Raw genomic sequence first — 13943 nt, forward strand, 5'->3', positions numbered from 1 at the left:
GAACATCTTGCCTTGATCATGACCCTTCTACTTGGCATGGTTGTTTTACAAAATGAAGTCACAAAACAAAATGGAGTCACATTTGCTTTTTCTATCACAGTTCATGCAGGCCAGGTCTTTGCATCTGTTTTTTCTCAATGACCCTATGAAAATAAATCCTCTTTATTCTGATTTGGCAAAATGTTGGTTTAGTCATGGAACACAATTAAGGCTCACCTATGGCATCAATGTGGCTGGCTGGTTCTAGAGATGAAGGCTGAGATCGGATGGCTTTCAGGGCCTGGTTACTCTAAGTGTGGTCCATGGACCTGCCATGTCGAGGTCACCTAGAAACTTACTAGGAAAACAATTTTCCAAGCCCTCTCCAGGCACACTGAATTAGAGTATCTATGTGGCCCAGAAATCCATTTTAACAAGCTCTTGACATGATTCTGATACCCACCAAAGTTGGGAAACACTATCCCATGTGACATTCTGGTCCTTTTACTGGATACTATGGTGCATAAGGAATCTGGAAGCTGGGAAATAAACTCTGGAAAATGGCTTGGGGCCTGGATTGACATAGGCCTGTACAGAGTCCCCACAGCTCATGATGACACTCAGCTTTGCTAGGCCCATTTCTTCATCTGTAATGAAGTATTACATGTCTGGCAAATCATACATAGCTGGCAAATGCATATACGGGCCCTAAATTATACACATTAGTTGTCTAGAGTGACCAGAAAGGTAATTACTGGCCTTTCTCTTTGTTGATCCAATGAGGAAGTCATGATCTTCCAGGTTAGTGAAAATGAGACAAATGGATCCCTGGGTATTAGCCTCTGCAGATGCCTTGATGCTGGTATCAGGGCAAGAGTACCAGGGCCTGGACCTTCCTGGTGGTAGTAGTTTCCTATTGTTGCTATAACAAACTTCCAAACAAACAACATAAAATTACTATCTTGCAATTCTGGAGGTTAGCAGTCCAAAATGGTTGTGTGCTAGAATCAAACTGTTGGCAGGGATGGTTAGAAGAAAAAATGGAGGAAAATTCATTTTCTTACTTTTTCCAGCTTCTAGAGGATTCTACACTCCTTGGCTCATCAAAGTGAACAATCATTTTCCTTCATCCAACCTCTGCTCCTTTGACATGTCTCCTCCTCTGGCGCTTCTACCTCACTCTTCTATCTTTTAAGGACCCTTGTGGTGACATTGGCCCCATGCAGTATAATCCAATGTACTCCAAAGTATCCAAAATAGTTTTTCTAGTTTAAGATCCTTAAATGCAATCACATCTGCAACATCCTTTCTGCCATAGAGGTAATATGTCCAGAGGTTCCAGGGACTGGACAAGGACATTTGGGGGAGATCATTATTGTGCTTACAGTATTGTTCTTAATCCTATGAAGCATTCAAGGAGATTCCCAGGATGGATCTTGGAGTACTGCAAAGGATCCAGGAGGTTAACTAATCAAATCATCTCCTTTTGCAGTTAACAAACATTTGGAGATTTGCTCTGGAGATGCAGCAGAAGCTAAGCAACCCGAGACCTTGGTTTTAAACCTAGATTTATGGAATCTAGCTCCATGGTGCCACCCAGATTTCCTTGAAAATAAAAGGTGACACCAAAGGCTGAATCATCCCAAGGCTTCTTCTCTAAAAGCTGTCTCTCTACTCCTGAAAGTCCCTGTGCATGGATGGAATATTTGCAAATCAAAAGCCTGGTCTCTCATTAGTCACTGCCACTTCTCATGAAGCAGGAGACAGCGTGATTTCTCACACACAGCAATCATTTCTTTCTCTGGTAAAGACAGTAATCTTGGGAAGAGCAATTATCTCAGCAGAATTACCAACCTTGCAGTATGACATTATCGACTGTTTGAAATTACATGGTGTTCATTTGCTGCTATTTTAACGTCTGCCTTCTTCTGTTTCCCCCTGCCCTAGCCCAGTGCTGAATCCCCCACACTCCCACCCTCTTTCTTTCTTTTTATTAATCTTGGGAAATAACTTTCTTATTTTTAGTGGATTGATGCCACTTGTGAGAATATGATAATGAGGATCAGAGTAAGGATTTTCACACTGAGCTGGGGCTCAGCCATCACTCACTGGATTTTTCAATTGAGTGTTAGAGCTTTTGTCTCTGCAACAAAGACATGGCTGATGAAAGCCCCCAAGGCTGGCTTCATGAACTGCCTGGCTATTCTCAGCTCCCCAATAGTGTTCTACTAGACTGAGTGATCTTGAAAGTCAATTACCAAATGGTATGGGCTGGTATTCTAGAGCTCAAGAGTAAGACAAAATTGGAATGGGGGGGGGGGTAGAGAGAGAGAGAGAGAGAGAGAGAGATGATGATAGGTCGAGTAAGGGGGTAGTAAGGGCAGGGGTGACTTNGGAGGGAGGGGCAGAGAGGGAAGGAGGGGGGGGGGGGAGAGAGAGAGAGAGAGAGAGAGAGAGAGTTATGCTAAGGGTGAGGAGGGGATAGCTGCTAACTCTCTTAATAATGTAATGAGCATGACGTTGGCAGGCAGAAAATCAGGATTTGAGTCCTACTTTGTACTTCTATTAGTGACAAGGTTTGTGTAAGTAATTTGCCTGCTCAGATCTTTTTTTTAATCCATTAAATGGGAAATATTGCATTGAAATCATAGGTTATAATGGGTCTCCTATAAAATGCACATTGTGATTAAACTGAGGTCTACTGGAACATGGCAAAATACATAGCTGGTCCTCATCCTCATTTCCAAGCATATAACTCCTAAAATGCTTGCAATCTTCAAAGTGAAATTCTTCTTTTTCTTTTCTTTCTTTCTTTTTTGGTATGTTAACAAGTTGGCTGGTAGCTGGCAGCCCCTAGTTTAGCTATAGGATGGGGGCTGTTACCAGAAAGACCAAGGCAGGGTTAGAAGGTTGGAACTTTTTAGCCTCAGCCTCCAACCCTAGGAAGAAAAGAAGGGTGAGGATTAGGTTGCCCCACTAATGGTCAATGATTTTATCAGTCATGTCTATGTAATGAAACCCTCTCCTTAAAAAGAGAGAGAGAGAGAAAGAGACAGAGACACACAGAGAGAGAGAGAGAGAGAGAGAGAGAGAGAGAGAGATCAGAGAGCTTCTGAATGGCTGAACCCATGAAAGCTAGAGTCTGCCCCAGGAGAGTCTGGAAGCTCCATGTCCCCTCCCGCAGTCATACATTACTTCATTTGTATCCTTTGTATTATCTTTTATAATAAGCCAGTAAATGTGACTATTTCCCCAAGTATTTCCCCAAGTTCTGGGAACTCTGGGTCAGAAACACAGGTAAACAAACTGGGGCTTGTGATTGGCATCTGGAGTGGGGGTGGAATGACAAGTTTAGGGAACTGAGCCATCCACCTGTGGGATCCGATGCTGTCTCCCAGGAGACAGTGTCAGAATTAAATTCCGCTATTGCAGCCTTGATTGCTAGCTGGATGAGCAAAACCCCACCACACTCGGTGTCAGATGCATGTTGTGAAATATGAGACTGAGTTTGGTTCTTTTCCTTGTATTTTCAGAATTATGTTATCATAGTAGTTAATGATAGATAGCAGACAGACATGAGCAATGGGAACATCAGGTTAATGGATAATTTTATAGACTGGGCTGTCGGGAGCTGCCACATAGGGGTGAGCACGGACCCTTACCTTTGAGCAATGGAGGTATGAGACTGGTTGCCTGCATGCAGAAACAGGTGGATCTCACCTCACTCTGCAGGGGAATAAAGCTCTGGGAGTGGGTGTCACACAGTGAGACTGAGCTACACCGCCCCCCCCCCCAAACCCAATCTCTTGCTTCATTTGGGTGGAACTTTCTCGAGTGTCTTTCCCCTCAATAAATAGGGCTTCAGGTATGCTCGCTCTCTCTTTTGCCAGCTTCCCTTGACTCCCTTGTGGGAGCTGGGGCAGAGGAGCCATGGCTAAACCCCAAGAAAAAGGTACTTTCTGTCCCTGTGTGATTATTTCATGCCAGCCCAATTCACCTGGTGTGACCCTGACTAATTTAGTCACATGTCCAGGCACTGGGCCTACTGTGCTGACCCGCCTCCCCACACACACACATGCTTTTTTTTGTAAAAAGCAATTTACCTCTGACTTAAGTCAATAGGATATGCTGCCTTCCTCAGCAAACAACCTGTTATCTGCAGGAGAAATGCAGACCAAACACTCTTTCAAGACAGTTAGAAGAGAAAGTACTCTAAAGGGAGACTTTTGTGACCTTTACACAGACCAGATTCCAGGACTCAAGGAAATGGGATAATTAGAAGCAAAGTCACCAACCATAAAAATCTGTAAGCACAAGTTCCAATTAGAACAAGTCAGCATGGGCCCAGCTGACCAGAGTTGTCTTGAGTTTTCAGCAAATCTTATAATATCAAAATCTCCCCTTCATGGGATGAGACCCTATGCAATGGGAACTTGAAGGTCTGACTCGATCCTGCTGTCAGTCAAAAATTACATGGTGCACCTGGGAGGGAGTCTCTGGAAACTTCCCTGAGACCCCCAATAAAACTGACCTATAAGAGAGACACACCATCCCTCTCTTTGAGAGGAAATGCTCTCTCCCTTTCTCCCTTGAGAGTGTCCCTTTATCCCTTTTCCTTTCCCTTCAAATAAACTCCTGCCTGCTATTATGTACAACTTGCTCAAAATTCTTCAGACAAGATTAAGAACTGATGGTTGGTGGTTGCAGACCCCCAATGGTCAATTCAGCTTTGCAGGCACAGGCAGATCTTCCTGTATATTGGGTTAACATTTCTTGAGCTGTTATCGTGTGTCCGAACTTTTAATACACTGTGACATTTAATCCCCCAAACAATCCTGGATGGTAGATGCCATTATCAATCCTCATCTTTAGATATAGAAACTGACAGCTCATTAGGTTAAGGAGATTGTTGAGGTTCTATTGAGTGGTAAATGGCAGAGCTCTGCTAACTGCAGATTACTGTGCATTATTGGGTCATCCTTTTGAAGAGCTGTAGGAGAGAGGACCTTTTCCACTGGATTTCCCTTCCTGTCCCTCCGTAGCCTTCCAATATGCCCTTGGTTCCCTCAAGTCTCTGACCCAGTTGGAGAATAACCAGGGCAAGTTATGAAGGACAGCTCCAGGTCTCTGCTTTTTATCACACAACAACCTCTAAAAGGAAGGAGGTCCAGCATCTTGTCAAAACTAAGTGACTCAAAGAGGTGGAGATCTTTTATCTGGTTTTCTGTGATTTCTGATGTTGGGGCAGACACATTGCTTCTCCAGGACAGAATTCTTCCCACCTGATGGCTTCTCTCTCACACAGTCAGATCCATGCACATGGCTGAGATCAGAGGAAGTGAGGTGAGAAGGAAGCTATCAGGAATCATGGTGGGCATGGTGGCACGTGCCTGTAACCCCAGTGACTCTGGAGGTTGAGCAGGATCGCAAGTTGAAGGCCAGCCTCAGCAATTTATCGAGACCCTCAGCAATTTAGTGAGACCCTCTTTCAAAGTAAAAAACAAAAGGGGTGAGTGGGGCCATAGCTCTGTGGTGAGTTGCACCTGGGTTCAATCCTAGTACAAAAAAAAAGACTCTTGTGAATTTGGTTTTCAAACTCAAAAGAAGGATCCTCATAGAGGCCGTGATCATTGTTTTTGAGAAAGAACTCAGTCGCTAGGAACTATAGATGGACCATGTTAGCTTTCCCCCTCATGATGAACTTTATAAAGACATAGTTTTTCAGGACCTTCCTTTGGGGAAACTCTGGATCCTTGACCCCATCACCCTCTCATCACTGAACAGGAAGTAGGAGATGGGCTAGGACGGGAAGTTCAAATCTTTGAAGGAAGGAGACCTGTGTGCATGGCTATCAGTGTGAAACCTGACTTTGCAGAATGTAATGGTTGTGTGATCTTGGGTGAGTCACTTAACTTCTCTGTGCTTTCATTTTCTGTATCTGTAAAATGAGAGGAATTATGATGGCATCTTAACCTGTGGGGTTTTTGGAAAGATTAAATAAGTTAATATTTGTAAATTGCTTAGACCAGTGTCTGACACACAGCAGACACTATGTATAAGTTTATTAATAATGACATTTTAGGGTGGAGGTACCTCCCATGCCAGGAGAAGAACCCAACACATTCCTCCTTAGGAAGGCTATAATTAGAGCCAACCAAAGGCAGAAAAATTTCCTGTGAATTAGGGACCCGTGGTAGCTAATCAGTAAGTCAGAATGTAAATATATAGACTCTAGGATAAGACAAATCTGAGTTTAAATCACACTCCACCACTTACTGTCTGTGTTACCTCGAGCAAGTCACTTTACCTCTCTGAGCGTCACTTCTGTCATTTGTAAGAGGAGATGAGGATAACTCATTTACAGGGTTATCCCCCAGATGGTGATATATGTATGAAAGTAACTATGACCCAGCCAGCCCTCAATCAGGGGTTGTTATTGTCACCACTGTCCCCATCTTCACTGCCTAGGAAGAATAACAAGAACACAAGGGTAAGACTTGCGAGTGTAAGCAAAGACTCCAGGTAGCACATCAACATTAAAGGGCTGGGGTGAACTTGAAGGTCGAAAAGTGCATTCAATATCATAATATAGATTAATAGTTAGAAAGAGAAAAAAATAACACTATTATTTTTAAAATACAGACCAAATAAAGTGATGTTCAACTTATCTCTCTGCAGAAAATGACTCCTTAGAAAATTGCCAGATAGGAAAGTCAAGGTGAGGGGACAGGCTGGGAAGAGTTTAATTTATTCAAAAGGTGTCATGTCTCTCTGTAGCAGGTATTTAAAGTGACCAAAAACTCAGGCATATGGTGGCTATGAATTTTTTTAAAACCTCAATAAATGTTTTAAGGCCAAAGTATTTAATGGATTAAAGAGGGACATTTTCTGATTCAATGTAGAATACATGAAAAAAATGAATTCTATTCATTCATTCATTCTAATTTGTTATACATGACAGCAGAATGCACTTCAGTTCATATTACACATATAGAGCATAATTTTTCATATCTCTGGTTGTACACAAATTAGAGTCACACTATTTGTGTCTTCATACATGTACTTAAGGTAATGATGTCCATCTCACTCCACCATCTTTCCTACCTCAGTACCCCCTCCCTTCCCTTCCCTCTGCTCCCTCCCTTTTGCCCAATCCAAAGTTCCTCCATTCCTCCTATGCTCTGCCCCCCCTCCATCATGGGTCAGCATCACCCATCAGAGAAAACATTCAGCCTTTGTTTTGGGGGGATTGGCTAACTTCACTTAGCATTATCTTCTCCAATTCCATCTATTTACCTGCAAAAGCCATGATTTTATTCTTTTTTAATGCTGAGTAATGTTCCATTGTGTATATATACCAAAGTTTCCCTATCCATTCATCTGTTGAAGGGCATCTACGTTGGTTCCACAGTTTAGCTATTATGAATTATGCTGCTATAAACATTGACGTGACTGTGTCACTATAGTATGCTATTTTTAAGTCCTTTGGGTATAAACCAAGGAATGGGATAGCTGGGTCAAATGGTTGTTCTATTCCAAGTTTTCCAAGGAATCTCCATACTGCTTTCCAGATTGAAAACCTCAATAAATTTATGTGTGAAAAAATATTAACTTCTGATCATTATATTTATTTTTAAAAATATTGAGTGTTCATTTACAGAGGCAGAAAATGAACCCAGTCCTTGGTAGGTAAACCAGTCAAATTCAGCAGTGTTGACATGATCCCCCTAGAAGTCCTAAATTCCATTTCAGGTTGACCACTCAGTGGTTTTCAGTACATTTCTTTCATTTACTTTCCTTTCTCCTGGAGTTGATGCCAAGCTTGGATGGGGTGGCAAACGGTGCTAATGCTAAGGTAGGTGCAGCATTCATGAGGAACAGGCATGTAGACCCACATAAGCCTGGGCCTTAGACTGCTGTCTAAAGAGACTGTCATTTCTCCAATGGTTTTTGACAGATCCCTTCTACCCTGGCAATCTGTTGATACATCTGTGTCCTCACCCAATCCCTGGGAGGGCTATCCACGTCACCTGTGATATGATGTCCCTTCCTCTCTCTGAATCCCCTGGTAGTCCTCCTACATTCCCCCTTCCCCTCTTCCCTTTCCGTTTCCAGTATGGGAATAGGACACGAGAACTTTTAATTGCCCTCTTTGTAGGATGACCAGGCTTTACAAATAAAGATGCTTAGCTACACTCCAATTCCATAGAAATACTAAGTACATGTTTGGGCATTGTACCATATACTGCCTGGGACATGTTTATGCTTAAAATTGTTCATGGTTTACCTGTAATTCAAATGAAAGGGTTAACCTGCATTGTCATCTTGCATCTCCACCTCCTGGGCTATGACAAAGCCATGGAACACCAGGGAGCTATCTCCAGCACTCCTCAGCGTAGGCACCACCTGGTCTTAAGGCTGCTACATGGTGCCAGAGGCCTCCCTTATATGGACCTCAGTGGAGACGAGCCACATGGGAACAGAAAAGGCTATGTATTTAGAGCTCTTCAAAGTAAGGGAGCAGGTCATTTGTGTTTCTGCAAAACTCAAAAGCAGAAAAAAGAGTGGGAAAAGCTTTATTGGGGAAAAAAAGGGAAGGCTGCAGGTGTGCCCTGGGAGGCTATTCGCATGGGAAGCTGAAGGTGGTGTAACTAGAAGTAGGCATCCTATGCCATCCGTGAGGGGTTCATATTTGACTTATTTGATTGGTCCAAAAACAGAAGCAGAGACAAAAATTAGGAAAGATGTCAATTAATAATTAAGTCCTGGCCACTTGAGGTCAGTTGTTACATGGCACTGTAGTTTGGATCTTCAGTATACCCCAAAGGCCCATATATTAAAGTCTTAGTCCCCGAGAAAGTGCTTCTTAGGAAGTAGTGGAAGCTTTAAGAGGTGAGACCTAATGGAAGGTCTTTAGGTGATTGGGGACGTGTCCTTGGAGAGGATGGTGAAACCCTGGTCCCCCAGCACTATCCTTTGCTTCCTGAACATGAAATAAGCAGTTATTTTCTGCCATGTGCTACCTGCTACCTCACCACAGGCCCCAAACTAATGGGGTCAATAGATAGGTCATGAACTGGGACCTCCAAACCTCAAAGCCAAAATAATCCTTTCTCTATAGGACAATTATCTCAGGTATTTTGTTATAGTAACAGAAAGTTGGCTATCTTAGAGGTGTTACTAATTTTGTTCCTGGTCCCAATTGCTAGAAATAGTAGTCTGACCTCCTACAAGACTGTCTGACTTCCAGATAGCAGGCTGATTTCCTGGGATGGCTCCTATAAATAATGGGTTTGTTTTCTGGATGGGTTGTTGCCGATTGTGGGCCAGAGTTTTATTTTCACTCATGATCTGGCTATTATTGATTTGTATATTCAGTCCCTCATCTATAAAGATTTGTTACCTCCCTGGCCTTCCCTGAAGTCTCTCCCCACTTAGATTCCAAACAAAATGAAGCACAGTTGCCTAATCTCCAGATCTTCTGTCTTCCCACAGCTTTATAGGGTGGGGGTAGGAAGGGATAGGAAGAAAATGGAAAGCCCTGACCCGTTACACATTCTAATCTCTCCTTACAAGACAACTTCTCTTCCTTTTTTTCTCCAGAGATTTGGGGGGAGTTTGTGGCACTGGGATGTGCTACAAGGACATTGTATCAGCAAGGGTTCAATCAGAGAAGCAGAACCGGTGGGAAGTGCAGAATTAGTTCCAGGGACTTGACTCTGCAATCGTGGGGGCTGGTCGAATGGTCTCTGTGAGGCTATCTTGGCCTCTGGTGCTGGAGCTCAAGGTCTCCTGGGAAGGCAGCAGGGAGGGGAGGATGGATGTCAAGTGGGAGGATGTCAAGTGGGAGGATGTCAAGTGGGAGGAGGCAAGAACAAGCGGAACCCTTGGAACCCTCTGGAAGAATAGAGCCCAGCTCTGTTCTCTCTGTCCTGCAGGAGGAGCTGGTGTCCTGTCTCAGAACTAAGCACAGGCCTGGCCTGGGACACACAGGCTGAAGAAGTTTCCAGGGGAAAGTGGTGAGTAGCAATGGGCTGAGCTGCAAAAGCACCTGCTGCAACCCTTTAAGAGTAAAGAATAACAGGGCTGAGGCTTCACCTGTGCCCTTAGGTCTCAAGCAAAATGACTCCCCTCCCCCACTCTAACTGGAAACACACAGGCAAAGGAACTCTGGGAAATCTATGTGAGCCTGGCTGACTCAATGCCTGACAAAGAGGCCACAGCGATTGTTTGAAACCCTAGATGAGCCCTGTACAGTGAGTTCACACTGTCACAAGCCACAAGGTTTGCAATTCAAATATACAGAGCAATTTTTTTTTTTCTAACTAAAGTTTTCTCCTGATTTATGCTGCATTGGAGCCCCACAAACGCTTCTGGAAGGTAACATCTATATAGTGTATATGGAGGGACCCCTCATATACTTGTAGGTGTTTAATTAAAATGCAACAGTGAGCTAATTAATTAATTAATTTTAGGGAACTTAGAGGAAATGTGGTTTTCCACTAGGCTTGAGCATAAAGGGCATAGGAATTCACAAGTGAGTGGAGGAGGTTTCTACAGGACATCTATGGCCTTGAGACCAGTGGCAGAAACCAGCTGTCAGGAGAGCAGAAGTGCTAGGAGGCATGTGCAATGTGGAATTCATTACAGGGATGTGGCTGTGCCATTGCGGGGGCTGGTTGAACCTGTCTCTGTAAGGCTGTTGTCCTCAGATCTGATGCAGCAGGTCTGGGAGACACCCTGTGTTTCTTTTGTGATTCCTTGAGAAGATGGACACTGATACAGACCATTCCCTGGTCTTCCTTTTAAAAACAGGCTATTTAAATTTCTGTCATTGTGTCTTTCTCTTTTCTACTTTTTCCCATCCTGATCCTATCTTGATATTTCACAAAAGAGCTAAATGGTAAATTTAATCAGCATAGAAGGTGCCCCCCCCCTCTCTCTCCATGTATATATTTGAAAGGAAAAAGATACATGAGGGTGGGAGGTAATAGAAAATAGAAGTCTATTATCAATTTTCCAGATGGATGAGCTATATCAGAAGCTGGGATTCAGACCCAGGATATCTAAATGGCCCCTGTGTGTAGATATTCTTTTCACCTTGACCCAGTTCTAGAGGACACAGAGCACTGGTAAGAGAGTGGTATGTTGAGGTCCCAGTTCTAGTCTGTCATGCTATGGATTCTGGCCAAGTCTCTTCTCATCTATAAAAAAACCATTTTCTTCATTTCTCAGAAAAGTTTGTAAACACAAAGATCATTTTTAACTTGAAAGAGCTAGTTCCAAGATTGCCACCATTCACTACTATTGGTGATCTGTTGTAATATTATATGAAGACAGTCGTCAAGGCTTCCCTTGGTAAAAGTTCTTTGCTTGGCCAAACTTTGGTTAAGCTCCTGACCCTTCTCCTAGGTCCATCTGTGCACTTCCTCATATAAAATGCAGTTTTAGCAAACTAAAATATAAAATAAAATGCCAGTCCTCACTATCTCACCCTCCTCCCTATATGATCAGGTTCCTCGTCCTCTACCATCTCCCAAATGACCACCATGGCCCATCTACAAGAATCCCCCTATTAGGTCAGTTTAGCCAGAATTCCCCTTACCCTAGATTTTTTCCTCCTAGTCATTTTCCATCCACTGACACACCAGCTCCTTCGCTATAAATTCCCAATGCCCATGCGGTATTTGGAGTTAAGCCTACTCAGTTTTCCCCAGTGCAGGACCCCACTGCAGGGGTCCCTACACTTACCTTGATGCCCTGAGTAATCTTCCTTGCCAGATTTCAACAAGTATAATTGAGTAATTTTTCTCTAATATCCCTTGGATTCTTACTCCAAGAAGCCCTGCCTGTGAACCCAAAATGGGCCCATGATCTGTGCAAAAGTTAGTTTTTAGATGTGGATAATTTTAAAAGTGCCTAACATTTCAGTGGCCTTTAAGAAGGAGTTTTAGACTTTTACTTGGCTGAATGCTGATGTTCTGGTGTCCTGGGAGCTCCCTTCAGCCCAAGGAATGGAGTCACCATTCCATTCTGCATCAGGTCCACTGGACCGGTGATAAGCAGCCCCACAATCACATTTGCTATTTTGTTTAAATCTTTGTTCAAAGATTTCACTCCCACACTGGGATGAGACTGGCCTTCTTCCTAACTTTCCCCAGAGCAGTAGATATTGTTAAATATCTGACTTTCTAAGCATTTAGGGACCTTACAAAGGAAGCCAGGTTGGGCCTGTGTCTAGGTCTCTAACACCAGACTCCTTAATATTTCAGTAGGGTCAGGTATGTCCTCTAGTCAAAGATGAAGACCTAATGAGCAGATCAAATAAATCCTTCAGTAATTCTCAGGGGAAAAAAAGCTGCCTAGGTATTCTGAATTCAGCGAATTGTAATATTAAAATTTTATGATTAAAAAAAGAATAGGCATTATAGAAAAAGGAAAACAACAAAGAAAATTTTAAAATATCCATAATTTCACCAGCTACCATATCTGTTTACAGTTTTATTTATAATTATTTTCAAAATTGGCATTTTCTACCTTTTTGTTTAATATTATATTTGCTAAATTGTGTTTTTTAAGGAAAGGGTTTGTACTGACCATGTGTCAATATTCCAACTCTGTCAGAGTTTGTAGAGCTGAAAACACCTCTTTTTCTGAATTCTGTCCATGAAAAAGTCACCAGCAGATGATGTTAGCAGCACCACACTCCCTTAGCCAGGAAGAGGAAGGATTCTGAACTCAGGGGTTTTGAGACTCCAGGGATACCTCCTCCGCTGCAAATGAGTCTCTGATTGGAGGATGGGTTGGTGTGGTCTGCTTTAAATAAATATTCCCTGATTTTATTCATGAGCCCTTGTTCTCTCTACAGCTACTAAAATGTATCCCTTTGGTCCCCTATCCCTCCTCTTCCCACCATACATCCATGATACATCTGGTTGACCACTTGAAGCTCTCACACCCACAAGATACCAGATCCTGATAGTGAGGGTGTAAATTTCCAAAACAATAATTAACACCCTCCATTTCTTTTGTAATTTATATTTTACCCAATGACTACTGTTCTGTTTGGGATCTGGAATGTCATCCAAAATTTCATGTGCCTAGAGGTGGTGCTTTTGGGAAATGTTTAGATCATGAGGGCTCTGATGTCATTAGTGGATTTGTCCATCCATCTATTAATGGCTGAATGGACTACGGGGACATGAGACTTAGTCAGAGAAAGCAGGTCACTAGGGGCATGCCCTAAAAGTGTTTATCTTCTCCTCAGACCCTTTCTCCCCCCACCCCTCTGCTTCCTGGCTGCCGCAAGCTAAGCAGATGTCCTCTACCATGCCCTCCCACCATGAAGGTCTGCCTAATTCAAGCCCAGAGCAATGGAAACAGCCAACCATGAACTGAACCTCTGAATTCATGAGGTCAAATGAACTTTTCTTCCTCCAATTACTGTTGTCAAGTATATTGGTCATAGAAAACCAAAGCTAACTAACACGACTAGTCAAGGACGAAGGACAAAAGACAGAAGTTACCTTTGTTATAAGCAGGTGCTTCCACTTATAAGGAAACGGCAAGAAAGAGAGAAAGCGGGGTGGGGAGGGAAGGCACAAATGACCTTTTCTTCTGACTCCTGGCTCTAGGCCACCTGTTAAGGCGGGAGCTGTCCTTGAGAGAATGTGGTCAACCGAGTGGATGGTGGCGTGTGTCTGCCGTAGGCAGGGAGGGAATATCCTTACAGAATACTGAGCTGGAAGGGTCCCGTGAAACTGTTCCATTTAGGGTGGACTGAAAAGTCCATCAATTGGATGTACCCTGATCTATGAGGCGATAGCTAGGACATCAGCTATTGGACCCTTCTGGAAGACGGAGGTAAAGGGCAGGTCCTCTTCCATCAGTGGGACCTCCCCTGTCCCACCTGTGACTCTGGGCCCCCCCTGTCTGGGCAAATGGGCACTGTCTTGGCAATTTAG

Source organism: Marmota marmota, unplaced genomic scaffold (assembly GCF_001458135.2).
Source record: "Marmota marmota marmota unplaced genomic scaffold, marMar, whole genome shotgun sequence".
NCBI classification, from domain to species: domain Eukaryota; kingdom Metazoa; phylum Chordata; class Mammalia; order Rodentia; family Sciuridae; genus Marmota; species Marmota marmota.